Source organism: Strigops habroptila, chromosome 5, assembly GCF_004027225.2.
Source record: "Strigops habroptila isolate Jane chromosome 5, bStrHab1.2.pri, whole genome shotgun sequence".
Taxonomy (NCBI): domain Eukaryota; kingdom Metazoa; phylum Chordata; class Aves; order Psittaciformes; family Psittacidae; genus Strigops; species Strigops habroptila.
The window spans coordinates 24944632-24960811 of NC_044281.2; the positions used below are offsets into that span (position 1 = coordinate 24944632).

General features: G+C 35.8%; 1 protein-coding gene across 5 annotated transcripts in view; it reads left to right on the forward strand.

Annotated features, from left to right (window-relative positions):
* Nucleotides 1-16180, forward strand: part of ADK (adenosine kinase) — a 297485-nt gene that overhangs the window by 54890 nt on the left and 226415 nt on the right. The window lies entirely within an intron of this gene.

Below are 16180 nucleotides of genomic sequence, written 5' to 3' on the forward strand. Positions count from 1 at the left end.
CTTTGTTTATGCTACATATGCTACACCTGTCCTGGAGTTCTAACTTTCATTACTTGTACTTTTCTAAGAGAAGAGTAGGTATCTTCTTTTTTTTTTTTTTTCCCCCCCTCCACATTTCTTTTAGTTGTCAGACAAGCTGTTCCAAAGTCTCTTTTCTAACAGGCATAGATTTCAGTCTGCCTCTTTTGGTGCAATTATTTCATATGCTTCATGTTCATTTTACTCCTTTCTGTCTCAACCCAATAACTCTTCTACTATGTTTATTTTACTTGCTATTGTAGCTGTTACCTCTGTCTAGCACAGACGTTGTTGATGGTGACTTAAACTTTTGAGATAACAGTAAGTATGTACTCATACAAAGCAATGCTATATATCTTGAGTTCTTCGAGAGAAAGCAATTCTTTTCCTAGAGCTCTGCTCAAGAACAGGGGTTGGGATGAGGCAGGAAGAAGTTAGACTGTGAGGAGCTGGCCTGAAGGGCAGACAAACTATTTCTGAGAGAAGTCTTTGAAACTCTTCAGAGGCTTAGAGACACGGTACAGTACTGTTGGGTCTAACTGGAGATCCTTGGTGCTAGGTGGGAAGCAAGAGAAGGTGCAGGGAATCCCTGCTGGAAACTGAAGCGCAGCAGTTTGACAGGAAGTTGGCCAGCATACTTTGGAGCTTCATGCCAGGGTTTTTACAACAGTGATAAGTGGTATTGAGCTTACGCTTGAAGTGTCTGTTGGGCTGAAGGGTGTGGGATGTGCATACTTGAAACAGGCTATCTATGTATAGATCTCTTGTGGGTGGTAGAGGTTGAAAAGAGATCCAGAGTATTAGGCTAAGTATGTCAAAGGAGCAACCTAAAAGGATTATGAATTAATGGAACCATTTCTCTTGCTTTGAGGGTTGAGAAGATGAAGAGATTTAATTCTAGTTGAAAATCCCCTTTGTTATTCTGCAGTTCTCTGCACAGCAGCTGGTAGAAATGTTTAAGTATTTTAATAGAATATGTAACTCTTCCCATTTGGTACAAGTGAATGGATAGCTAAAGATATTGTTTCATTTTTTTTTAATTCCCACTTTCCCTTGGCATTCAGAAAGACCTAAAATCCTTAAAAGTAAGTAAAGACCTTAATTAATGTTAATCTTATTGCATCTGAAGGCACAGCAATATGAGCTGGGTTACTCCGTGCAGCGTGATACATTTTTATTTCTTCATCTTTTGAATACCTGAAGATGATGTGTTTCAGAAATTAAAAATGGAGAAAAACCTTTGCATTCTTGTTCGTGTCCACCTCCCTGGAACAAACTGAAATAATCTGCAAGACCTATGTTCTTGTAGTTGAAGGTGGGAAGCCTTCTGTGGAGATGGTATTGGACAGTGTCATGTCTGGGAATTTTTAATGAATTTTTGTTAATATATTATGATTTCATTGATCATACTTTGTTTTACATCTTTCTGTAGGCAACTATAAAATAATCTGTCACTTAACAGGGAAAAAAGCTGTCATATATCTATCGTAAAGTGCTCTATCCACATCGCTCAAGTCTTGGAAGGCAAAGGCAGGGACTGTGAGAATGAAGACCTTAAGCCCACTGTAGGAGAGGATCGGATTCGAGATGATCTTTAAGAACCTGAATGTGCACAAGTCCGTGGGACCTGATGAAATCCATCTGTGAGTCCTGAAGGAGCTGGCTAATTCTTCATGTTATATGATGAGGCCAAAAATGAACAGTCTATTCAAAGAAGCGTCAGTAATTGGAATGAAATTTATGAATCATTGTAGCTAGGTACATGGTTCCAGATACACCTCAGTTTTTCAGGGTTTTTCTTCTTGATTATCAGGTCTGTATGTGAAAGAATGATTACGTTGTATTATGTGACTGCTTCTATGCCCTCTGGCTTTTGTATGAAATAGCTAACTAGAATTATCACTTGTTTGAAGGAGTATGAAATCCTAGATACATTCCCATGTGGAAGTCTCATGTTCAGTGTGTCATAGGTCTGTCTCACTTAAATTCTTATTACTAGAGATTCATTTTCTGACTGTAATGAGGTAACACATCACAAACTCATGTTTTAGTCAGTGTGATTGTGAATATAGATAGGGTGTTCAACAACCAAGATGTAGTAGTAGCATATGTCTTTTTAAAATTTATAATGTACAGTAGTCATGATAGATTTCATAAACCAGATATTGTTTCAAGAGCATCCAGCTTCATTTGTTAAATAAAAGAATTCTTTAACGATACCATCTGTTCAGGCCTTGTGTTTTTGGGTCCAGTATCTTCTTAGTGTAGATTTATGAATCTTCTCTGATCATTAGAAATCCCTTCTCCAACTTCCAGTTTTCTTTTTATTTTAACCTTTCTTTCCCAACTGTCTTTTTTGTTTGTTTGTTTTTCCTTGATCTGTTCTCTTAAGTAAAAGCAGTTAGAATTTAGGATTAGGCATTAGTGCCGCATGTTACCTCTTTGCTCTCCCTTCTGTCTTGGAACTCTCTTCAAACTCTCAATCTTCTAAGAGTGAGAATCTTTAACAGGGATTACTGGCCTTTCATACTGCTCTTATGTGGTTTTTTGTTTTGTTGGTTTTGGGTTATTTTATTTTTAATATATACCCTGCATTTTTCTTCATCAATCCATAAGCTGGCTTTCATTTGTCACCCTGTTCTGCTCTTTCTGAAAGATGAGAAGCTGCAGTTCACCCATTTTGGTCATGCTATGACTGGCTCCTGTCTGTGGGAGCTCTGCCTGTCGCTGTGGGGAGAGACATGCACAAGTAGAAGAGGAGTGTGAAAACCTTGGAGTTCTGTCACAAACAGCTTGCCTCATATGCTGTCCTTTTCTTCAGTGTTAGAGATGTTGCCCCAGACTTGACAACAGTCTACAAGTGTCTTGGTAGGGAGAAAAATAGAGTATTGGAGAGTGCCTTTTAGTATGAAAGAGAAGATTAAACCAAACCCAAGATTAAACCAATCTGGGAGCTTAAGACATGCAAACTGATCTAAAATGGAGCATGCTGAAAGTGGTAAGCTGGTTGGATGAAGGAATGAAAATCCTGCAAGTGGTATCTTTACAATTATGAAACAAATTATTTTTCCCTGTTAAGTCCTTAATAAAGTGGGGCAGGGGAAAGCATGTGCAGATGTTAAATTTTGCATTAAACCCCCAAAGCCACAATGAGAAGGAACACAGTATGTAAATTTCTCATATTACATCATGATTTGTCTCTGAATACTTGGCGTTATTTAAAACAACTTTGTTGAATTGGATGAACTTTGATCCTAATGAAGAACATTTGATCATATTAAGTGCAGACTTTAAACTGGTGTTTATCTTGGAGAAATATTTCCAAGTATTATATGTATATCTAAACAATCTAAAATTACTATTTATAGTGTTGATATGCAAATTTCCGTTAGCCAAATGAGTGCATTTCCTGCTTTCCAAATTGTGCGCGATGTTTCAGTTTCTCTAAGTAGAAAGAAGCATTCATTTTATGGATTTTATTCCTGCTCTTTGATCATGCAAATGTAGGTTTGGAATTAGGCTGTTCAGGCTTGGCCTTAAAGGATGCAAAGTGCTGTTCTCCTAACCCTTCTTCCTGCAGGTAGAATGGCAGGTCATTTACTCCAAATAATGTACCTTGGGGGCAGTCCCTGCTATAGGCTTATCTCCTCATTGTACTTTGAAGTGGTAAGGTGAGATTATGTCTATATTTTTACAAGAAGAGTGTAAGTATCATGGTTGTCTGAGGCATAATGCTACCAGTAATGCAGTTGGTTGCTACAGCTGTGGAAATCAACCCTGTTCATGTAAGTGCTACTTTTTTTGGTTTAAGGAGACTGTAAGTTGTCTAAGCCAGTCAGTGTTAATAAATAAAAGAAGGGTGCTTAGTTAAACTGACTCACTGTATTTACATATAAGGAAGTTGGGAAGATGGATGTTGTATAAAGTTCTAAAAACACAGCAGAGAATTAACCTTTGAAGAAAAGACCATTAGCTAATCTGAATGTCGTCTGGGCAGATTGAACTGTTCCATAGATGCATTTATGTTACTGTCTAGTTTGGATTTCTTCTACTATTGATTTGAATCTTCCAGCTGTCCCCACTGACTGCACTTGGCTTCCCGTTGTAGTGTAATCTCTGAGCACATGAACTGAATTCTTTTGGGGAAAACAGAAAACAAAGCAATGCTCCAGGAGCATACCTTGTCTGCCCCAACTGCTATGAACTCAGGGTATGGGAATAGGCAAGACCTAGTCTGACAGATGCCCTTGAAATACTTGTACAGTGCATGCCTATTCCCAAAACCAGCCAATTGTCTGGCTTTAGCATTGACTCCATATATCTGAGCTTGAAATTATTTTTAGACCTAGGACTTATTGGGGTAATGCACTATCCATTGAGCTGTCTGCGTAGTTATGATAGCATTGTTAAACCTTTCAATTGTGGGACTGCTGCTGCTAAGCTCATAGTGCTTAATTTATATAAGAAGCTTTTATCTTTTTTGAAGAAGAAACAAGTGAAGACGTAGTGAAGAGTTCACCACTCTGTTCTTGGGAAAAGATAACTACTCATGTGGGATTTAAAGATAATCAGGACTGGACTGGAATGCATGTACTGGCTGCTAGTAATGTTTGTTTATTTAGGTGTGTTTCTGTACAGTTAAGAATTTACAAAAAGTTTGCTTTTCACAAACTGGAGTCTGGAGTAGTAATAGCTGGTTGCTCCCCTTTTAGCAGTTTAAGATAAGTTCCAGTTTTAGCCTTAAAGGTACAGTTGAGGGAGTACCTGGTTTTTTCCAGGAAGTGAGCAGTGTCAAAATAGGGGAAACCTGTGGGATGTGCTGTGTTAACATATGTTCAATTTTATGTTTGAATTGTATTTTTAGTTGCATTCCTCCGATCTTGTAGGATTTTGCCTGCCTGCAGTATCTAGGAGAGACTTTCCCTTGGTGTTCATGACTTGGTTTCACATATATGTCTCTTAGACTTGTTAAAGGTAGTGGTGATGCTAGTGCACCAGGATTTGAGGCAAAGTGTGCTGTGCTTCTAGTAAAATGTGTTCTCTACCTATCAGGCATTTCATCTTTATGAACTGAAGTTGTATAAAAATGGATCACTGCAAGTTGAGTGAGATAGACAAGAACTTTTTGAGTGCAGGTCTGGTTTAGTTTTCACTTTCTTCTGTGTTCCAGGAAACGGTGAAGTTGTGCAGTCGGCATGTGTCCTCCTACTCCCATCTGTGTCAAACCTGATATTTTGTTAGAATACGGTTAAGGCTAACATTAGCAGGAAGGTATCTTAGTCTGGAATCTGGTCTGTAAAGTGTACTGTGGCCATTCTAGATTATCTGTGATCACCTACAGGTACAGAAATGATTGTACTTTAATTCGAATGGTCCATATATTCTTGTTTTGAATTTCCATTTTTGCCATTTAGTGATATTTTGCTGCCTTTAATAATTGGAGAGCAAGGTTGCCTATCACTAAAGCTACTGAAAAAGAATTACCTTTGCAGAACATATTTTTAAAACCAGCACATGTAATGGAGATTTCAGGCTTATGTGCCATGGCCGCAATAGCACTAACTGTTTTTACAGATTTTAATATCACTGCAGGGGTTTTTTTGTATCATTCGTATTTTTAATTTCATTTGCACTACTTAGATGTCAGAGTAATTGCCGCTTGCAAAATCAATTAAGTAAAACAAAGTTCATAGATATTAAATAGCAGTGGAACATGGAAAAAATTGTTGGTGGGAGTAGCAAAAGAAAGAAATGCAATAGTTCTGTGTTTGTACCACCCAAGCTGTGAGTGAAATAAGCAGCTTTGTTTGGGTATTGTGGTCCTCCAGAGTCTTGACATACGTGAGAGAAAGTGATGTGAGTTTTAACAGAGGGGAGGAGGAAATTGTTAGATGATGCATCTTTCGTCTTCTCTGAGGTTTAGTTTTTATTTTCTATTTATTTACTTTGAAGCCTGTTAATTCACCTTCAGATTTTTTGTACTGATAGAATACCAACCTGTTCCTTTGGACTTGGTTTTGGTTTGTGACTTCTGTTTTGAAGTCAGACTTGAGCATCTAGTGATTCTCTGATTCTCTAGTGTATAGGAGATAAAACTTTTTTGGTAACTGAATTGCACATAAAACTTTTTGGATAAGTGTGTTTCTCAGCATGAAATGGTTTTGGTTTGGGGTATTTGTTTTGGGTAGTGGTTTGTTTGGTATTTTTGGTGTTTGTTTTTTATTTTTGTTGGTTTGTTTTGTATGTCTACCATATCATGAGTTACCAGTGAGCTTGAATTTCTGGTGGGTATTGTTATTGTGTCACTGGTGAGAGAGAAAAAAATCAGTTACATCCTGAAAGTTCTGGAAGTACTACTAACGTGTATCAAAATGTCAGTAGATCAAGCCTAAGAAAAACTGACCATCTTCCATGGATGAGCGGGGGTTGGTAGTATATTTGCAGCATGGTGGTGAAGGGCAGCACTTCGACCTTTTATGTGCTGCTTGTGGGTTAGGTTTTAAGTGGCTTTGGAGGTGGAGGCATGTGTCTTGTTTTTTTGTTTTTTGGGTTTTTTTTGCATGTGGTTTCTTTGTGTGCGTGTGGTTTTTTTATGGGTTTTTTGGTGGGTTTTTTTTTTTGGTGGTTTTTTTTTTTTAAACCTTATAACTGAATGTTTTTGTTTAAATTCCTATGATAATCATGGTGAGGTCGTTGTAAAATTCATTTGTTAGCCTTTCAGAGGAAGGACATGCATGCTTATTGTAAATTACATGCATCAAATTGATTTGAAATTGGACCATTAGTTACATTGATTTAAAGTGCCAGAAAATTGATCTAAATTTCATAATTTAAGAATGGAACTAGTTTCTCTTACTTATGGGAGGATGATTTATTTAGAGAACAACTGGAACATGAGTACTTGTATAATAAAGTAGATAATGGAGAGGCGGCAGTGCTGGGAAAGAAGTTAAAGGGCTATCACAGTTTATTCAGAGAATAATTTCAGTGTAACTCTTTGAAAATCAAGCATACCTGACTATTTCTGGATTTCCTGTTAAAATGTGTCTCCACATACTGTCACATTTTTAAAAATTGCATTTCTTCTGCGTTTTAGTATGCTTTAAAGCTTTGGTTGGCAAGCTTTGTGTCTATTAAATAAAATCTTCTAAACAAAAGGTTTTTCCAATTGTAATGAGTGAGATGGTACACTAGCATAATATACGCAGGAGAAAATGCTGATTAGGAAAATTCAAAACTTCATTATACTGGAAACTTTGAAAAGCTGTCAGATACTGAAAGCTCTCTGAGTATCAACAGTTGGGGGAAGCATGTGAAAGTAAAATTTGACCTCTGTTTTTGTTCCTAAACCTTTACAACTGGTGGTACTATTCTAGGTAAACTGTTCATCCTGTGGCTAGTTCTGTGGAGCCAGCAAATACAGTCAGGCCGTGTTGAAATGTGCACTGTTTGTGTTTTGAATCAAACAAAGTGAAATTGCACAAACTTAGAGTATAACGGTCTTGAAGCAATGTAAATAGCAGATTACCTGTGTATATGACATTGACAAATACTGTTATGTTATAGAATATTTTTAACCACTTGAAGCAGTTAATTCTGTTTCCTCAGATAATCAATTAATAGTAAGAACACATGTATTTGTTCCTGTAGATTGCGACCTCTGATCCACAGAGTCCTCTTAAATTTAAACATTTCTGTGTACAACTGAATCTGAATGTCTTGGTATTCAACTTTTCCTTACTTGTCTTAGATTCTTAATGCTGAGAAGAATAGACCTGGATTTGTGAATGTCCAGTTTTTTACAGGGAACTCATGCTAACATTAATACTATGCCTTACTGGGACAAGAGGTTTCTTAGGTCTGAGCCGCCTGGAGGTGCACAGGACAGCATCCTCCATTGATGATTATGGAAGTGTGTGAGGGGAACCTGCAAACCAATTAATTCTGCTAAATATTTTCTTGATGCTGAAGGGTGTTGGTGATGCATATGCGTTGAATTAACTGCTTGTAAGTCTACTCATGTTGGTGTTTCAGTTTGCTAAAATCATGTCTGTTACATGGGCTAATGAAACTGGATAGTTATTCATGATTATCTTAAACAGAAGACTGATTTTGTGTTTGTTTAATGTGAATGGTTATGCTGAAAGTGCTCATAATCAACATACAAAATTAAATCACAACATTATGATCAATTGTGATTATTACTATTAAATTTCACCATAGTTTTAATACCAGCAATGCTGGTGCTAAGCTCTGGTGTATGGGTAAAAAATGGGTCTAAATTAGATAAGCAACCTATGAAAGTATTTAGGAGCCATCAGTACAGAATTTGAGGAGAGCAGGGGAAGTAGGGGAAAAAAATAAAGATGATGGGGGGGAGGGGTTTGCACCTTATTGTTTTGAAGTTATTGAAGTTAAATACATGAAGAGAATTTAATACGTGTGGCTTTTTAGACAAGTTATGGCAGTTCTAAATGTGAAACAATTTTTGAAATGGATTTTAACTTTTCCAAACTAAGTTCAGCAGATGTAATGGAAGATAATTATAAAAGTGAGTGAAAATGGGAGGCAAAATCTTTGATATAGAGATATTAAATTTAGTTCTGATAATAGAAAATTTCTTCTAATTATTGATTGTAGTGGGCAAGTAGGTTTGTTATATTAATGTGTTTGCTTAAATTTGACGTTTGTTTAGATTTCTGTAAGAAAGATGGCAAGTATTTAGATAAAATCAGTGGAAGGATGTTTTAATCTTGGTAGTGAATAAAGCAAGCTTTGGGAGGCCAGGGCCAATGATGGTTATTAAAGCTTTTGGACTATTTTGTTGTTTCTAATATACACCAAAAAAAAAAAAAAAAAAAAAAAGAAAAAAGGTATAACCTCTTAAAATCATGATTTATGTTTATCTGTGAAGTTGCCTTCTGGCAGTTTCAGTTACCCTGCTTGGTATTCATTTAAATATATAAGAAGATGATATTTAAAAGAAATGCTTCTGGTGGTTGCTAAATTCATTAATGGTTAGGAAGCTAAAAATGACTCAAATGTTTTGTTTACGTAGTAAATGCATGTTTAAAAAAAAAAAATTTGCATTCTAACTTGCCCTGTAAGTAGTACCATTAGTAATGAACATCATAGAGGGACCTGACAATGTATGAATTATTCACTGGTAGATTATTATATCTTTGTTGTTAGCATGCAAGATAATGAACATAATTACTGTGGCAGTTTACTCGGGGGAATGTGCAGTTCTCCCTTCCGTCTAGACTGGAGTTACCATCTAACAGAGTGTTGAGAAAATATGGGTGAGGTCTGGTAGCACAGTTGCTGCTGCTTATTTCTTCCTTCTGCTGCTTTAGTAAATGCGCATTCTTTCTACATGTTAATCTTAAAGGTGGGTTTTGGTGGTGAGTTTTTTTGTGGTTTCTGTTTTGTTTTGTTCTTTAAGAGTAGTAATCATGTTTCTGTTCCCAGTCTGGCATTACTGAGTGCTGACTAAAAGGATTTGATGTTTAATTGTAGTAGCATTGTAGATTTACCCTCTTCTATTAGAATGGTCTATTATAGTAAATTAGTATGAACAGTCTAATTGCTTAGGAAATCCAGGGTAAAAGGTTAATCAGCAATTTGCCTTTCTTTAAAGGACTTAGCTTGTTATGATTTACTTGTCTTAAAGAACTTTGCAAGGCATTAGTTTGTACGCCTCTCTAATCTGTGAGTCTGTCCACCTGATCTTAAGTTACGCTTTTTGATGAATCAAGTACTTCTATTTTCTGTTTTATATTATGATGATGTAAATTATCTGTAATAAGCCATCCTAATTAAAGTTGGTAAATCTACAGCTCTGCTCCAATTACACACTAATCAATTATACACTAATTTAATTCTACTTAGCTTGATACAGTGCATCATTAATCAGGTTCAGATTTAATACAACAGATTTACTGTATTAACCAAAAAATTGGTGCGTTCAAATACGGGGAAATAAAGGAAGTCACAATGCCAAACCGTGTACATAAATACTCTCTTATCAATAACGTGTTACAAAAGACTTCACTTTTCCTTGGGGAAGTATAACTGAAACTAGTTCTTTCTTTGTGAGCAAATTATTGTTACGAGCTGAAATCACTGATAATATGGTACATTTAAGCAGATCATGGTGGTTCTGAACGCAAGACCTAATTATCTAATGTAGGCATTTGTCTCACTTCTAATGTTATTTAAATGATGAGTTACAAATCAAATTTGCCAAAAGTTGCAATGCCCTTGGTGGTAGAACAGTAAAAGCCAGTGGCCAGGTAGATGTCTTTCCGTTCAGAGTTCTGAAAGCTTTACCCATATATAACTCTTCTTAGAAGTTTAACTAATCTGCTGCTCTTACCAATCTGCTGCTGTTTTGATGGGGTCTTACATAGCCACATGTGCAAGAAGGCTGTCTACATGCTCTGTTTTCCTTCTCCCTTTGCAAGGCCTAGGAATGACTGAAATCTGCTGCCTGAAGACTCTAAAAGTTTGAGAGTTGTAGGGTGCGGTTCACTTGAAATATACAGATGCCACACAAAGCTAATATGGTTTCCAAAAGGGCTCACAAATAAAGACATTAACCAGACAAATAGAAAATACTTTAAAACAGAAAAGAAAGAGAGCCCAGCAAACAAAAGGATACAAGGTCTGCAGATGAGGTCAGTTAAAAACCACCATTCCTCTCAGAAATGTTTAGTGTAACTAAAAAAGGGTTGATGGGGAATAAGGGACTTCAATAGGTATTTTATAAAATAATATATAGAAACTAAATTAAATAAGAAAAGTTAAATTTTATTACTAAGAGGAATGTATGAGAAATTTTCAGGTATCTTTGCGAGAGAAAAATGCAGGAGGACAGTTAGGTTGTGCAACAAATTTTGGAAAACATTACTGGAAAACAGGGATAAGAGAATACATGGAAAATGGTTACTGTCCTGAGGCCTGCTGTTCTGGATAATGTGCATCTTTACAAAGAAAGGGAACTAAAAGATCTCTTTGAGAATCTGCCTGTTCAGATACAAAAAGACTCATGATAAGGATTTATTTTCTTTTGCTATATATGCTCATGATCTATCCATGTTCAGGATTTCTTCTGATAAAATGCATATTTAAAATTTCTTAAATCCAGATGGTTTGCAATAAGGGCCTTAGAAAATATACTTGCCTCCAGAATCTTAATTTGAGGCTTATATGTGATGTGTTGATGGTTGTCTCTCATTGCCATTGCTGTCACATTCCTGTCCTAAAACTACAAGGCATATTGAAAGAATCATGTGTTCAGAAGATCAACAGCAGCTTCAGTTCACTTTTCCAGGAGATTCACAAGGTAGCCTTTTAGAGCTCTTTAATTCATAAAGGTTTGATTTAGCTTAATAATCTTTGCCAACCAAGTTTGACTTCCCTGTTGTAGGGTCTGAAACTGAACTGAAGAGGAAAAAAGGGTCTTTGAAACTTCTCTGGATATTACATAGTTCATTTCATGTTTTCAGGATGTATCTTTATCCAGTGATATCTTGTATTTACGTTTTGGGGAAATTTGTCCTTTCTACAAGGTAAGCTAACAAAAGTGCAGTCAAATATCAGTTCCAATAACAATGTGGTGATTGTTCATGAAACACAAGAGTTTACTTTTGGGAGTATTTTTAGGGTGGATGTGCCTAATCATTATCTCTGAAAGTCATGTAAAGTAATCTGCCTTGTTTTATGTTAAAACTGAGCAATGGCATTTATACAGGCAGTTATCACCACTATCAGCTCTGTGATTGTCTTAAATCCTTCAGTCTTGATAACAAGCGTGCATTTCTATGCTGGTTGTCTTTGGCAATATGATCATACACTATTTTTTATGTAGAACTGTTTGGCATACAATATGAAAAGAATGATGATTGCATGATGAAAGGATGCCCTTGTCTGTAGAGCACCACACTGTGGCAGGTGGGATATGTGAAGATGAATGGGAAGACTGGTAATAGATAGTGAAGACAGGGTTCCTTTAGAGTGGAATTGAATAATCTCCTGCAAGATTGTAATTTAGAATTCTTGTAAATTCTCCATCTTCCAGAGGAGACTTTGTTTCCCAAGTGTTTGACTTGCGATCTTAATATGCTGAGTACATACAATTGTAAGTAGATGAATTACAATTATACTTTGAACATATCAGGTACTGGATATGAGAAACCTGGATACAGAGAAAACCAGGTCCTAAGCATAACAAGTTGCACACTCAAAATTAGTATTTTCTTTCTTTTACCTTTGCTCCCGCAGAAGGAGGATAATTACACCTTTAATCTCAGTGGGACCCAACTAAATTATGTTTATTTATACTTATATTCCAAGTGCTTCACTATAGAAATTTATGTCACAAAATACTGCCGAGAAAGCCAATAATTCTGTCTTCATAACTGGTGTATATAGAAAGTGCAGGGCCAAAAGCTGAATAGGGAGCTGAAATAGAAAGCAGCACACACAAGAATGAGCCAAAGTCTTATATCCAGCTTTTCCTAACTTTAAAGTGTTTGACTTGGAATTCAAGTGATTTTAACATAAGGATTTTGTGCATCATTAATAGTTTCATACATTGTTGTATACCTCTCTTCTGGGTACAAACCCATTTTGCATTGTGTTGTAGTTTGAAACTTAAGCAATTTTGCTTAAATTTGAATTGTTACCACATTAGAATAGATCAGTCAACTGAGAAATCCACACTCTTACATCCAGGAAATAGAAATTAACTGAAATGTGCTGGAAGTTTGGTTTGTTGGTTTGTTTGGGTTTTTTGGGGGGTTTGGGTTTTTTTTTTGGTATTGACATATGTGTAATGTTTGACTTGAGACATCTAATAATTGTGCACTATTACCTGTTGTGTCAAAACACCTTATGTGTTATGTTTTAATGCATAATTTTAACTCTGCTGCTAATTAGTAAAGGAAAACAGAGTTAAAGGTGGAGAACAATCATCTCATGAATGAAAATCAAATTATTAATGAGGTGATAACAATTTATAATGGTAAACTATATTCACAGTGTATAACTGGTTGTTTTAGGAATTCGTGCTTTAAGAAAGCATGCACACATGCATAACTTACACTGATGCTCTTAGGTATGTGCCACTGTACATGAGACTATTCTGTATAGCATTCCAGTAGCTCTCATTACAAGTCACTGAAAAGTAACAAGTGATACATCATTTCCACAGTACGGGTTTTGATTTGTGTGATATAAAGGCAATGATTAAGTCATGATCTGTGCTAACTTCCTACCATGTGTGTTTATGCAGTAAAAAAGTGAATGTACTTTATGTCCCAAGTTCTATAGAGAAGTAAAAAACTTCTCTGAAAACTTACTTATAAATTGCCTTTGTTACTGGTGGCTTAATATCTTGTATCTTCAAAACAAGTATTTCTAAATGTAGGAAGAATGTTAGCTACTTTTCAGTTATGATGACTGCTGCAAAAGTTTCTTTATGTGTTCAAGTATTTTATGTTCATGTACATTATTCATAATGGATTTCTATTTAAAGTTTAACATTATAATTTCCCTCTATAATGAATGAGAGCCTATTAATAAAAATCTTTGTTAAAGTTTTGTAAAATGGGCACAGTCCTTGACAATTATGGAAAGTTAATTCAACAGTTATGAAAAGTTACTTTTTAGAAATAAAAGCATATTAGCAATATAAATAAGTTTTAAGAGTATAAACGTTCCAGATGTTTCCTAGTATTCAAAATTGACCACAAATACGTATCACTACTAAATTGTCTCCCTCAAAATTAAGTTCTGCAAATATAGTTGTGCCTTTGAGTATGGCACAAAGCCACAACAGTCACTTTTAAACCAGAGGAAGAAGAAATCAGGGATATGAGAGCTTAAGCTGACAATACTCTTAATTCTAGACCAGTTAAACTGCCATCTGTTGTTATATACAGGTGGATATTTACACTGTAGCAAAAAGATGGATTTATTTTCCTATATATTATGTGTATGTTATATATATGTATACATATATACTTTCTTCGTTGTTCTTGGTTGTTTTTTTTCATTATTCTTATATGACTTAAAGTAAGAGTAAAGTGGTTTTGGAGACTGCATTTGTTACTTCTGTATCGGCTTCTTAGATACCATTTGAAGGATAACATCTTTCAGTGTTGTTTGGTTACTAGAATGCAGGCTTTAAACACAACTTGCATTTGGCTCTGTTTTGACAATAGTAGTTAATATTGTATGGTTTTTGTTAAAGCACCGTTGAAAAAATATCTTATTGAGCTATTTGTGGTCTTTTTTTTTTTTTTAAGATATTTAAGATTTCACATTCAGTTTAACTGATCACAGATGAAACTGTAAATTAATACCTCATGAATTTTAGTGACTGCAGGGCATTGTTTGTAATTCAGAGCTGCTTTGTTCCTACCCACTAGGAAAAGACCCTGTTCAAGCAAACAAATTAGAGTTCACCATGATATCAAACTATTTACTAAAACTGCAAACTCTAATTTTGAATTTATTATTTCACTGTGACTTTTATAATAACCTATTTGGAACATTTTTTAAAAGCCTAAATCTTTAGGGATTGAAATAAGATATAAAATAGGTTTAATTGTTGGTCTTAATCCTCCTTGGTCAAAATTTTGTACTCAAAGGATTACATGGCCTATAAAAAGAGAAAAGGTTGCAAGTTGTTCTTTGATTAAATGCATTTCCATTCCTACTGAATTGTATATGGTCTTGATACAAATAACAGCTTTATAACAGAATACTTTCAGACATGTTTCGTTTATAAAGTTTCATTTTCTCATTACCACTGGTCATTCTTAGCTAGAGAGAGTCAGGGTAAGTATGTTTGTTTTCAACCTCTTTGTCTTTTCTAGTCTCAGAAAAGACAAAATTATTAGTGAGTCAAAATTGGAGAGGGAAATAGTTTTACATAATTGAGACATTCTTCCAATGGTAAGACTAAGCCAGGATCTCCTGCTAGAAAAAGATAGGCTTTGTGTTTGAACTGAGTCAAGCTCTTGCAGAGGTGTTCCCCTACAGAGTAGCATATTCAAACTTACAGGGAAGTCACCTGTGAGTCTGGTAGGTAGAGACACTTTATTTAAGCTCTCTGCACAGTAATGCTCTCTGTGGATCATCCCACGAGGCTATATATGCTATAGAAAATATACTTGAAATGTGTTTGAATGTGGTAGCATTGCGGTAATATAGCGAACATCACCAGCCAGCTTTTAGCGTAAGAGTCAAATGTTTTCTTTTGCAAGTGGTTCAGCCACACTAAATTAAGTGTAATACTCTGCCTGAGTCCTCTCAATAACAAAGCACTGTGTCATGGTGAAAAAGGCTACTTAAACCAGCTGAATAGCTCACGTACCTGTGCTTGGTATTATGTAAGAACATAGTTATGTTCACATCCAGGCAGTTCAAGGGCTCAATTAACTAGCAGTTGAGACTTGGAGGGCAGGACTGTAATATGTAGCAAGCATTACTGAATTTCTATATTTGTGTTGAATATTCTCCCAGCTTTTAACAAATAATGTTTAGACAGTTTGTGAAACAGAGATGGTAGGGGCTGGGGTGGGGGGAGGGGCAGGGGTTGGGTTCTTTCTTACCAAATAAATTTTGTTAGGTGTTTTGTTTGTTCATTTATTCAGTAATTTCTCGAATCCGTTATGCTTCTGACATCCATGGTCTGCTAAGGAAAGAGCGCAATAGCTTCACTGTACATCTTGTAAAAGTATACTCTTTTTCATCTTTGGAGTCTGTCACTAGCTTGGTACATTTATGGCCTTTATCTCTTGTACTATGAGATGATCTGAATAATCACAACATGTTCCACTGATGAATTTGTAGATCTTGATCGTTTCTCTCTGTAGTTGACTCTTCTAGACTGTGTCCTGGTTGTCTTCATTAATGTGAAAGTATTTCCATTACTGTGATTATGCCTGTTGCTCTTCTCTGTACCCGTTTCAGTGTCTCACTGTTTCCATTTAAGGTGATGAACACCAAAGCTGCCTATGTTGTTCATACTGTTGATTTTTCACACTGGCACGATGATGTGCCCCATTTTTGTAAGGAGGAGCAAAGAACTATCATAACATTGAGATTTTTCAATCTGGCCAATCTTATACATGGGCAGTATTTAGGTCAG